A 12860-nucleotide genomic window follows, 5' to 3' on the forward strand; every position below is an offset into this window, starting at 1 on the left:
AATAATTATGATTTAGTACAGGTTTACCCTTTGTGATGTTGTATCACAGTAAGACAGTATTTCTGCAATCGTACAGACTTGATGTGTTTCATTTTTCCTTTGTCTTTACTGCGCGTCTTTTCGGAAGTTTCACACCAAATCAAAACGTATCCTACGTACAGAAATCGGAAAATTAAATATTTGCAGCGGAGTGATTAGAATGTATAGCATTTACCATGACATTTAGGTTTTGTTACAAACTTGAACAAAATAGCAAGTAATTGTTTTATTATAAAAATGTTGGAGGACCTGAGAATGGGACACTCGTGAGGTGATTTGAAACAAGTTTTTCCTTAACAAAAATATTATTCAAGGCTTTGTTAACGAGATATTAACGAAAAACCCTGACCAATCACAGCCCGAGTCTGCCAGCTGAGTTCCCGCGACACGGAAACTCGGCCGGCAGACTCGCGCTCTGATTGGTCGGGGTTTTTCGTTAATATCTCGTTTACAAAGCTTCGAATAACATTTTTGTTGAGGAAAAACTTGTTTCAAATCACCTTACGAGTCTCCCATTTCCGGGTCCTCCAACATTTTTGCTACAACTTGTAGATAGTGTATACAAGGCTGAGCCTGCAAGCAACCTTAGGAATACCGTGTGACGTTGCAGTTAACATCCGTTGCACCTTCGACAGGTAACAAGAGCAATTGAGGGTTCCGTACCGTCGTACGTTGCCAGCTATTCTTGGACAATAATACGTCAGCTTGGACTGTTCCTGGTAAGTGATTATAGAAATTTGTAATTATTTCTGTTGATAAGCGCCCACTAAATATCAAAGTCACCTTATAACTCTCGTCCCCAGATAGCACATGACTCCTAGAAGACAGCATAAAGGCTTTACCTAAAATAGCCGTAAAATGGACGTCTTAAAGGCGTCATGTGCTACCTGGGTCTGTATCACAATAACGGAGATATTTCATGTAATTTCGTATATTGACTTATAACTTAGAACATCGATAATTATGTACGTACACTTGGATTTACAAGTTTGAATAAAATATCCCAGTCTTTCAAGATTTTTTTCCTTTGAAGAATATTTATGATATGATTACAATTTCCATTCTAAGAAATATCTAAACATTGCTAGATAATATGTAACATATAAAATAAAATATACAGGGTGAATTATTTGAATCGGTCCGTCCAAATATTTTCGAAACCGTTGATGATATCGAACAAGTATTTCAGACAACAGTTGAATAGTGCTTTATACGAACCCAAGTAAGGAATACAACACTATTTTCGGTAGTCAAGGCAAATTCCTCGGGTAAATCTTCGTTGAAAGTTATTTCCTTCACTCTATCCAAACAAGTTTCAGTCAGCTCTACAGAAGCTATAAATAACATTTTCAAAAACACTTAATGCATATAAAAAGAATTGTGATTAATTCAGAAGTCTTTGTAGAAGAACGAGTAGCAGAATTCCGTTTTCATATTATTCTCATTGTCAACCGTGAGTAATTATTTCGTAATCCACTGAGACATTCACTAGTGATCCCCAAATTCAATAAGTAATATTCAATAGTAAATTAACAGAATCTGACCTCTTAATATTACATTGCATTTAAATTATATTAAAAAAATACTGCACTATTCATTGGTTACTAAAAAAGAATGATAATAGATATATGAATTGAATGAATTAACCGTTAGGTTCATCTTTTCCGTAAGTCCACAACCAAAAGTACACTTTTTGATATCTTTCATTGCCAACAGTCACGATATACTTCGCATTCGGGCTGATTCTTGCTGCAGACAGATGACTTTCTCCGTGTGGATTGAACAATGTGCAAATTGGTACACTAGAAAAAATATTTTAATAACGAAATACTCCATATCCCTGTATATAAATGAAGTATAACAATAACTATTCAATATCATAGTTTTATTACTTAGAATAAAGAGTTTTCTATTAGAGCTCAAAAAATTATTATTTTTATTCTGCAGCTAAAAAAATAAAGTTTCTGTTCTACTAATTACACGTGCTAGAAAAGATCATCCACTACGGAAACCATCGAGTACAATATCCATTATTTCCAAAATATTCGATTTTTGGACATTTTAAAAAATGTGGCCCATCCTTCCTGGATTTATCTTGCCTATTAGTTGCAACGTTTCCTGATATATAATAATTTCTTTACCCACTTTCGGTGTCCCAAATGACGACCACCGGATCAATTTCGAAATCCGCAGATAACAACCATTTTCCGTCATTCGTGACCGAGATAGTTCTTACTGCATATTGCTACAAATTTCGTAGATCATTAATTTACTAAAAATTGCAACGACACGAAAAAAATTACTTACGTGGCCTTGAAGTGTCACCGCAGTTTTCGTTTCGTAGTTGTACATTATTACAACGTGAGAACAGACGTACGCGATGATCGTCCGATTTTTCGTAGTTAAATTTATCAGAGGTACTTCGGGATTGATTCCAAATGACCATAATAATTTCTGATTGCACACAAAAGAAAAAACATCGTTGAATTTAGGAGGAATTTGAAACATTTTTGGGGGGGGGGGGTTGCGTCGCGAAAAGTGTTAAAAATTACATTCATCAAAAGTAAATAAAGAACCACTCTAATGAAGACCAATGAAACGAAAAACTTAACCTAAACTAATGAAGTTTTTATCACATTTTTAACTTAACAAACGCTGTAATCAACAAAATAAAGCTTTCTTGAACTCTGATTTTTATAAAATTGTATTTGAAAATGAGAATTTGTATTGAACTTACTGGTTTAATCATAAGGAACTATGTATTATAAGCAATCTAATCCTTCGAGAAATACTTTAATAAATTAATGAAATACATTAGCTTACGAAAGGACATAATTCAGGCTTCTTAGTTTGTTCCTTTGAAGATCTCTCATCCTGAGAATCTGTTGATTTCTCTGAATACAATGACGAAGAACCGTTCGATGCCATGTCTATCAACGAATAAAATATAACTCTCTAGAATCTGAAATCGTCGAAACGTTATTCAACGCTTTGTTCCTTTGGAGATAATATCTGTTTTATTTTCGCACGATAAAGAAGGAAGCATCGCAAAATGATTCTTGATTGATTATTGATGATCGAGGCCGAAGAATATTAGTAATTCTTAACAATTTTTATCTTAGAAAATTGCTCCCAATTTGCTTCCTCGGAATCTAAAATTGCTCCCATCACAAACATTACATTTAAATTTGTAACTCAACATATACGTTCTCGTGTCTACGTATCGGAGGAAATACAATTGTCAAACATATTGCATGCAGTGCATATTTTGCCAAGAAACAAAGTAGTACATTAAAAAAAAGTAAAAGTTTTCACGTTTCCATTACATTTAAGAAAGCGCGGGAAAACTACGAAATCAAGAAATATCGACAGTAAAAGTGTTAACGGGATGGGCTACGTGAATCTTAATATCTTCCTCATATCTTTACGAAACATTCAGTTATTTTTGTTTCAAAGTCACTAATGGAAATATCCACCCTTCCCCCCCATGGTTGAAACTGTAAAATACATTTAGGTGTGTGTCATGACCGATGTGTTGGAACATTTATGTTTTCCATATTCAAATTTATGGGACCTTCGCCCTGTCCCATGGTCGTACCAGGTATACAAAACCTTTCAAGGAAGCTTAGTCGGCAAAATCATTTCAATTCTGTCTGTGAAAAAACAAAGTGATGCGTACATATAGTTAGGTACCCTTGATACGTGCAAAAGTCAACCACCTTCCGCAATACCACATCCCCACTCTTTAGACTCTAACAGGAGTCGCGCAGCAGTCGAAAATTTGCAGTCTCTCCTGACAGTGATGCCAGAATCGTGGGTCGCTTTACCCCCACCACTCCCCCATTCCGACGTACTATCGTCTCCCACTATGATGTCCCGGCTACCCCCACTTTACATCCACCGTGCTGGCACACACACAAGCATATCCCAGCCCTGTCCGTGTGCGCTGGCCGTTCGAGAGACGGAGAGCTATAGTGAGAAAAGAGTGGGGGGTCTACGACCCACGATTCTGACGCTCGAGACGGTGAGCTATCTTGGGAAAAGAGTGGTGGGGGTAAAGCGACCCACGATTCTGACATCACTGCTGGCTTCGAAATCCTGTTTGAATCCTACTGCGGCGAAAATTCATGTTTTCAACGCGATGCCCGGCAACCTAAACGCGTGAGCAACAGTCAGCGAACCCGGATCGAATCCCGATGTGGCGGTTTTACTTTTTATTTTTAATTGTTTTGTGATTTCACTTTGTAACCTCCCAGTAAAATAAAAACTTGAACAATATTGATTTGTGAGGTATTAAAAAAGAAGAAAATAAATGTTTTCCACTTCAATATTGAAGTTTTTTATTCTAGTCTTTTGCTTTTCTGCATATGAAAAGAAAAAACATAATTGAAATAGTAATTTTAATAAGATAAGATAAAATATTAAGGTTGCTATGAACTTATCTTTTTTTTGTAAAAAATATAAATATTATTGTAAACTTATCTTTTTTCTGGATAGAAAAAAATCCATCGATGGAAATGTAAGATATTACGCGAAAAAAATACACGCGGCGGAAGTACGGCGAAAGAAATACGCGTACAAGCGACTATAATACAATTGTAATTATATAATAACTTCAAAATGGACTCCTTAAGCCTGACATCTCTGACTACACTGTTCAACGCGTAAAATACCTCACAACTGTTAATAAGCGTTTCTGATAAATCTTTATGAAGTGAATGCGAATCTGGGAACCGTTTTCTCACAGCACGTTCATTTTGAAGAAATCAAATTAAAAAGAAGCTTAACAATTTCATTTTTGAAGAAATGTGGTGCTTCTACAGTAACAGTTATTCAGAAGCACCACATTTCTTCAAAAATGAAATTTTTAAGTTTTGTTTTAATTTGATTTCTTCAAAATGAACGTGCTGTGAGAAAACGGTTCCCAGATTCGCATTCACTTCATAACGATTTATCAGAAACGCTTACAAATATAGCTTATGTTAACTGACGTACGTTTATTGGAATATACATATACAGTGTATACCTGAATATTTCTGAGGTGAGATGACAAGGTGTAAAGTTAGTGCGAGTGTGCAAGCATTTCTTTATTTGTTTACTCCAACTCCTCCAGTATCAGAAAAATTGGTGCGTTTTCGATGTTCTTCTCACTTTGAACATTATTTAAACATATTTAGATATCTATAATATAATAACTATTCATATAATTTTGTTCGGAAGAGTCCAGAGAATTATTTCGTGTCAAAAAAAACTGAATAACTCATACTAAAAGCACAACACAGCTCCAAAGTTGAAAATTTTACAATTTCTGTAAAATTTGATTTTTTTTTTCGAAAAGTGGACGTACTGGAAAGAAACGGCTTGCAGATTCGTATTTAACCCATACAGCTAAAAATTGTAAAACTCTTTATGTATTGAACAGTGTTATTTATATATACTAAATTTCAAGATGACTCTTCAAAGACACTTTTAGCTACCAACATTCCGCCGAATGTTGTCATCGCTAACTAGTATTATTTCAAAGTTTATTTATGAATTAGGTTTAAATGTCCGTTTCTAAAACTGTGTAGAAATAGGCCGAATTTAATTGACATTAATTTTCCACCTTAAGTTAATTTTAATATTTTTCATAATCGATTTCACTACTACGTTAAATAGTACCTTGAAATAAGTCGAGTATGCCGTGCAATTTTGTAATAAAGAAAGCAGCTATGTCAAGAATTTTCATTCATATAAGTACCGTCAAGTATACTCTTATCAGAAAAATCAGTAATACTTCATTTTAAACAGTTATTCCAAAAGAAGAAATTACTTTGGAATGTCATCGATCTTGGCATGATATGAAATATTAGGCTTTCGTAGTTATTTTTAAGATAACAATAACGAAATATTTCAAATGTTCCATCGTTCCGAGTGTTATTCTTGTTCAGCGTTTGAAATCATTTCTGGCGATGGCTGGTTCGCCGCTAGAGCTCGCTTCAGGATGCGGTCGATGATCGATCGTGTGATTTGCACCGATGAACAGAAGAAAGCACTTCCAACAAGTTCAATTGGCTGTCGAGCACTGCGAAAGGTACCTACTACGTAACGTGCACATGTGTACGCTCGCCAGGCCTGTTCTTAATGGGAATAAGCTCATTCATCCCATATGAAACGGAAGATCACGTGACCTCCGATCGTCTAGGTCTTTGATGTATGGTCATCACTGGCAATTAGCTGTCAATTCAAGGCCGTACTTATGCCTCCGAAACCCCTGAACCGTAAGTCTCGAGTGGCAATCACCCCTTGAAGACGAAAGACGAAACTGTGCCCCGCTCCGTTCCCCCATGGGAATCGAATTTTTTATTCGGATAACGAGGACGCAATTTTTATTCGTCGGGAATCAGCGATATTTTCGTTCCAATATATACAGTTACTGTCCCAGATAACACATCACGCCTTGAAGACGGCTTAAAGGCGCCTTAGACCTAAAATAGCCGTAAAAAAGGCGTCTTCACGGCGTCATGTGCTATCTAAACAGACGAGTGACCATCGTACCATTACCCGTATCCTATATTTTTTATTATTATTATTTTTCAGTATCCCGTGCCTTTCGGCTTTGGGAGGTTCCCAGTCTTCACCATTCACAATCTACCTTTTACATTGTTTTGTCTTATAAAGTAACATAAAGTATACTAAGTAAAATAGAATAAAATAGTCTAACGTAGAATACAATAGAATAAACCCAGATAGCACATGAGGCCTTGAAGACGCCCATTTTACGGCTAATTTAGGTCTAAGTTTAAAAAAATATATAAATTTCTGATTTGGCATAAGATTATTTCGTAAACGATAATGAGAGTCCGTTTCTTTGTGTACTTAGCAACTGTACCATTGATCAAAACAATTGATTTAAATGTCACCTTGACGAACATCTACATGAAGAAGATGATTACATTTTTGCAATGTTTTAATTATAGATAAGAAAGATTGTGTTATATGTACATATCAAAATAAGTCACCAAAAGTGTTTGATTGCACTGTGATTACAATGATTATACGCATTACGATAACATCGCCTCACAATAATACGAATGTATTAAGAGGTTACTGCTTCCTTATTAGTATTCAAGAACAAGAATGTTTGCGTAATAAATCAAATCTGCTAATTGTACTTCTGATTAGATTAAAAAATGTTCTGCGAAACAATTGGGTTAAAATTGTCAGGAGAAATATTGAAGATATCATTTTAATTATCGATTCTATGCGAAATTCAAATAAAATAGTATTCTGAATAGAAAATGACATTTCAGAAAAAAAATATTTTTATTTTAATAATTTGGTGTAAGGAAAAATATTATCGCACAAGAGACTATGTATAATGTCTGGTAAAACTTTATAGTTTCATACAATTTTTAAGTTATTTATACATTATTTTTTATTGTGTTAATCTGTTAATACTTTTCTTATTACCGATGTAAAAGTTAATTTTCTATTATACTAATTTGTAGAACATATTGTCCATTTCTCTCTCCTCTAATGGGCAACGAAATGAGTCTTGTTCTGTGGTATATGGCTAATTAATTACGTTATAAACAAATTAACATAATTTGCAATAACAGCTGGCAATTCTTAGAATACCTACTTCCCTCGATAACTGTCGCGATGCTGACACGATCCACAACAGTTAAGTAGGCATTAATGTCCTTCTTGTTACACCTAATAATAATAAATTTAAATATTAGTTTCAGCTTTATTATTTGTAAGTCAACCCTATATTATTATTACTAACCATCCGTGGCCCCCGTTCCTTTTACTGCTTTCGTCATCATCTGGGTCTTTTATGTTTAAACCTATTTTTTGTATTACAGACTTTCAAAAATCTGCAAAAATTCAGGAATACTTCCCACGGTGTCTACTACATGATTCAATAGTTGTCATAGTTGAATATCAACAGGTTTTTTTTTATAATAATCCAATTATAATAGCAAATGTGTTTAAAAAATCATATCTTCGCAATAAATAAATATTATGAAAAAAATATTGCTCGATTTTAACTTTAAGACTATAACATTTTCGAAAAATATAGTTTGCCATAAAAGACCCAGAGGGGTTACGGAGGATTGATTAAATAGTATAATAGTTTCATACAATAACTTTCAAATATTTTCGACTCTTTTTAAAATTGTTGATAAGTTTAATACCTTTTTAGGTAGCAGTCGAATGCGTTTATCGGTCATGTGATAAATTATAAGCTCTGATTATTATTAGCAATAACAATAGCTCGTTACAACGTTATACAGAATCCTCGCGATTCTTGTCCCAATCTCGGGTGCGTGCTGGGACAATAATTTTATATGGAGAAATGCTTCAGACAAAGAAAGTATGCGCTTCACAGGTTCCACGCCCCCCCCCCCGCGCGGTGTTGGGGATAACGCCTGGACAATAATCGTGTAGAACAAGTCAAATGATAATCGAGAGGAGTCTGTAGCATCATTATTAACATAAATCGTAAAATTCTCATTGCTGCGCCTAATGATATTTCCATTGTCACTATTTATTGTAAATTCACCAAGTATTAACATCTTATAATTTAATATAATTATACAAATACGAACAGAGTTTAACACTCGTTCAGTTCAAACTTGGGTGCATGTATGTATGTACGAGTTATCAAATGAATTCTGCGATCCCACATACCTATATCGGTCCAGTACGAGCTAGTTAGATCGGAATAAATAAGAGAAAAAAACCGTCTTACATACATTATTCTATTTCCATGAGGAGAAACGAGACAGAAAGGCTGCAGCAAGCCAATAACTAAGTAGCTCGAGCATGTCGAATGCGGCACGTTGGTAACGCAGACTACAATCGGCGATTAAGTCGCGCGCCGGCTTCAATTCATATACGTACCAACACACGCGTCTTCCGTCCGCCCGTTTATTAAAATCACAGACAGCAGATATAATAGGGAACAGGCCGGTCGGAATAAAATATACTCCGACCCAACGATGCCTAGCCGTTGCTCTTCTCGCAAAACAATGCGATTTCCAGTGATCCTTATCCAACCTGCAATCGGTCACATTCGAGGTTATCTAACGATAACGTGAAATCGAATCTCGATACATCGATCGATACGACGAGGTCGCGATAAATTACTCAGAGCCTGTACAATCTCCTCAAGAATCTGAGCGACGACCATAGACATGGGAATATAGATTACGCGTCAGATTGGGCCGGCGTCCCAACTTTAGAAAGAGACGGGTTATTTTCTGAGGACTTGGTATCTCTTACCCCCCACTACTTAGATTTAAAAACAGACGCTAACTCCTCCGAAAGCTATCTACCTTTTTCACAACTTAGGGCGACTGTTTGAGGGAGATGATGCTCTATACAGGTGTAACAAAGATGTTGGAGGACCCGGGAATGGGAGACTCGTGAGGTGATTTGAAACAAGTTTTTCCTTAACAAAAATGTTATTCGAGGCTTTGTTAACGAGATATTAACGAAAAACCCCAACCAATCAGAGCGCGAGTCTGCCAGCAGAGTTCCCGCGGTAACGTTAACTACCAATCGCAGCGCGTAGCCAACGTTACCGCGGGAACTCTGCTGGCAGACTCGCGCTATGATTGGTCGGGGTTTTTCGTTAATATCTCATAAACGAAGCCACGAATTGGTCGGGGTTTTTCGTTAATATCTCATAAACGAAGCCACGAATAACATTTTTGCTAAGGGAAAACTTGTTTCAAATTACCTCACGAGTCTCCTAGTTTCGGGTCCTCCAACATCTTTGTTACACCCTGTATATCTATATCCCTATGGCAACGACACACATACACGCGCGCGTAATACAAAATATGAACCGTTCAATTTTCGTTTCTCTAATGGTTTCTCCTCTATTCGCCAACTCCCCGGCCGTCAATCACAACTCGTTGGTCCAATTCGCTAATGCAGAACGTTAATTGTCCAGTTAAAGTAGTTAGTCGAATTAACGGATCGACGAACTTTCCCGATCGACAGATCACGTTGCGACGCGACAATAGATGCCGTGTCTTCCATGGGAGCCCTAGAGAAACTTTTGAATGAAACGACGACGCCGCGGTTTGATCGACGAGAAGATCTTCTCGACCGTACAGATGGCTGTTTTTTTTTTTTTTTGAATGTGAAGTTGTCAGATAAACATTATCTCATCGATTAACCCGAATTTTGTTGAGCATTATATCTGAAACGAAAGTTCACGTCTATATGTTTTTGTAATAATTGGCGCAAAGTATTGAGATAGAAAGATGTACAGTTATTCGCAGAAGTATTTGCTCACCCCATACGTGCAACGTATTTCACATATTTATCTATATGTACATTAGTGGTGGCAAAACCTTGTCAGGATAGGAGCCATATAGTAGACTCGCGTTAAAGTAGCGGTAGGAACGCCTCAGCTCACACGCATTATTTACACACACGTGTGCGCACCCCACTCATTGGCGTAACTAGGTAGGGGCCAGCGTTGGTTTGCCCCCCCCCTTCCAAGAAATTATTGAAATATGTAAAAAAAAACATTCGTCAGTTGATAAAATCTTATGTTATACAAAATAAATACTTGGGCCGAAGTACAATACGAAATGCAACTAAGTACAAAAAATACAATACTATCCTTATTACGTTAAAGTATTAAGTAAAATTGTATTAGAATTAAGCTGTATAATTTTTACATTCTACTTAACTAATAATCCTGCAACATCAATTGAAGAGTGGGATGCAATTACGAGAACTAACGCTGGAGAATGTGAAAAAAAACAGCAAATTGAAGCTTATATATGATACACTTTAATTATTGGTACCCGTACATAATATACTCTTGATTTGAATCAATCTCAAATTTCTTTTATTTTTAAGAATTATATTTATATTCTTCTATTCTTAGTTTTACTGTTAAATAAACATGTAAATAATTATTGAAAAATGTGTAACTTTATTTTGTGCAACCCACGTACGTGGTATAAAATACATACAGGTGCCTGGAGGGGAGTGTTATGGGAGAAAGTCAGGGGACTTGGCTCCCCCCAGAAAAAAATGGTAGTTACGCCAATACCCGTAAACTAAACTGACACAATACGATGTTTAAAGGGACAGAAGACCTAGCAAGGTGCATTAACTTTCCTTACTTTTCAGTATCTAAAGTATGATACATCGATACTAATAATCTACAGCCATAGGGTTACACGCAATGATAATACATATATTTACTCACCAATTTGATGTTTAATGCTTTCCTAATCAGCTATAATATATATCCCCTGCTACGATTTAATTTTTGTCGGCTGCATCGATGGCGCTGAGCATTTGACGCACATTTATAAACATGTCATTATTGTTTCTTCTATGACGCTCAATTATGCACAACTGTTCGTTACAAATTATAAACAAAGTCACTGGTTACACTAATAATAAGACACTATGAAATAACACTAATAACAAAACATCACTACCCTACATTTCATATGATATTAGTGTTTCGATATAAAAAAAAGTTAAATATTTCTTTATATGATATATAAAGTTCCGAGTGCATCTCGAAGGAAATTTACAGTCACTTGGAAATGTTTTCGCTCTCGTGGCTAAAACAATTCAGACCCTTCGGAGCTCTTCGAAGCCAGGTAGAAATTTTGCGTATCCTTTTTTTAAGGCTCTCCCTTTGAGGACAGGAAGGGACAATAGAGAAAGTAACCGTGATTCTAACCCAATGTTTTCACTTACTTAAGCCCAGATGTCAGAAGGGCATTGCTCTTCTCTATTATCCATTCCTATCGTTAGAATGTATTCGTAAATCTGGATGAATACTGACAAAGGAAATCTATGATCGAACGTTTTTTTTAACGACACTTATTGTTAGCGTAACATAATAAAGAACATTGTTACATATTTCGGGCTATGAGCAATTTCGATACAAAAATTTATTTGTATCGAAAAATAAACTAAATATTATTTTGTAATTTATACCTAAATTAAAAAGCTGTATTTACTATGTATGTTCACATAATTACCTACGAAAATGTTATGCACCTTCATTGGTTAGCTGCTGTTTGAAGACAAATAAACGTGTCTGACATTTGCTGTGACAAAAAGATGTATTATATATTTCGAAGATGCTGTACAACAAGCAAACTCTGGACAGGTTTCTGCCATTAACATGAAATATTAACATTTTCATAGCTGGGTTGATTTTACATCCAATTAGAAGTGAAATAATATTAATCCTTATGTACGAAACCAATATATTCACGGTTATTGAGCAATCGGAATACTTCGATTCTGACAGAGTAGATAACATAGATAATTTTACTTTCCTAGCTTTCCGAAACTCTTAGTTTTCCCTTTCAATAATATGCCAAGTGCAGTTTTAGAGGAGAACATATAAAATTGTGAAGGAAATTTAGAAATTGGTGCTTGGGTACGCGGTGGCTTACACGAGGGTTAAACCCATGGACGTAGGCAGGTTATCAGCCAGAGGGGGGCAAAAATAGTAACACATCGACTGCCACAGTGACAAAGGCTGTACGTAAAGTATATACGTTTGGTTAATAGAGGCTATTGGTCGTGTTTCGAATTATACTCTAATATGAAATATTACGCAAAAATTTTATAACTCTGTGAAGGGAGGGGGGGGGGCAAAATCCAATTTTTTCTTGTAGGATGGGGCAAAAATCACTTTTTTCCGACAAGTGATCCCCCCTGGCTACACTCATGTGTATGTATACCAGAGGCATTCAATTCTTTTACATAACACACCGTCAATTAAGTTCTACTTCCCTTCCGTCTCTCCCTACGAATTCAAATTTTCTTTT

Source organism: Dufourea novaeangliae, unplaced genomic scaffold (genome assembly GCF_001272555.1).
Source record: "Dufourea novaeangliae isolate 0120121106 unplaced genomic scaffold, ASM127255v1 scaffold11, whole genome shotgun sequence".
Taxonomy (NCBI): domain Eukaryota; kingdom Metazoa; phylum Arthropoda; class Insecta; order Hymenoptera; family Halictidae; genus Dufourea; species Dufourea novaeangliae.